The following is a 906-nucleotide window of genomic DNA, read 5'->3' as shown; positions in this document are numbered from 1 at the left end:
CCTGCTGTACAGCTAACTCATCACAAGATGGCAGCACATATTCACATAAAATTGCAGAACTGCTCTAAGCTGCAACGTTGTAAACATTGTCAGGGTTATTCACAGAAGGGTGAAGAGTTTGGAGAAGACAGGAGAAGTGAACAATCTAGAACAACATAGCTGATTTGGAAATATTTTCCAATTCAGCTCACTTTCTAGTTCAGTTATATTGTTCTAGATTGTTCACTTCTCCTGTCTTCTCCAAACTCTTCACCCTTTTTGAATAAACCTGTGTAAGTTAATAAAGGAACATACTGTGGCCAAAATTCAAAGTTGTGAAAGTTTCAAAGTCTAAAGTTTATCGCCAGGCCGATATAAAAACCAACAATAAATGTTCAATGTATGCTCCACAAAATATGTATCATAAAAGAAAAATGTGCATTTATTTATTTTTTTGCATTGAAGCCAGTAAAGCATTGCAACTGTGATCAGTTGATCGCTGGTGCAATGCTTTGGCTCCTGCAGATTCTCCCTTCTGTCTCTGTACATAACAAGGTACGGATATTCAGTAATACAAAACACAGAAAATCCCCAGCTCACCTGCCAGCCAGCCTGCAACCAAACAAATTTCCCTGTCAACAGTATGCGTTAAAATCAGAGGTTTTAGTTGCACAAACTTTTGGACAAAAATATGTAGAAGCCACCCCGCCGCGCCAAGGCACCTCTGCAAGGTGTGGTCCTAACTCTATGTATATGAGTCTCCAAGTGTGAGCATATTAATGCAGTCGATAAATTGCATGGATATTCAGTATTAGGGATAAGAGGAAGAATGAAGAATGGACAAGTGCAGTGGTGCCACCACACTTGTATTCCCTTGAGACCTTCAAGTCCCTGGGAGTCACACACATCTGCGCCATAAAAAAAAAA

The 906-nt window shown here is 39.7% G+C and overlaps 1 protein-coding gene across 1 annotated transcript in view; it reads left to right on the top strand.

Moving 5' to 3' along the window:
• Positions 1–906, top strand: part of LOC108785895 (thymic stromal cotransporter homolog) — a 7,971-nt gene that overhangs the window by 2,903 nt on the left and 4,162 nt on the right. The gene's annotated exons all lie outside the window — the stretch shown is intronic.

Source organism: Nanorana parkeri, unplaced genomic scaffold (genome assembly GCF_000935625.1).
Source record: "Nanorana parkeri isolate BGI_ZX_2015 unplaced genomic scaffold, ASM93562v1 scaffold183, whole genome shotgun sequence".
Taxonomy (NCBI): domain Eukaryota; kingdom Metazoa; phylum Chordata; class Amphibia; order Anura; family Dicroglossidae; genus Nanorana; species Nanorana parkeri.
This window is presented reverse-complemented; position numbering and strand designations above follow the sequence as displayed.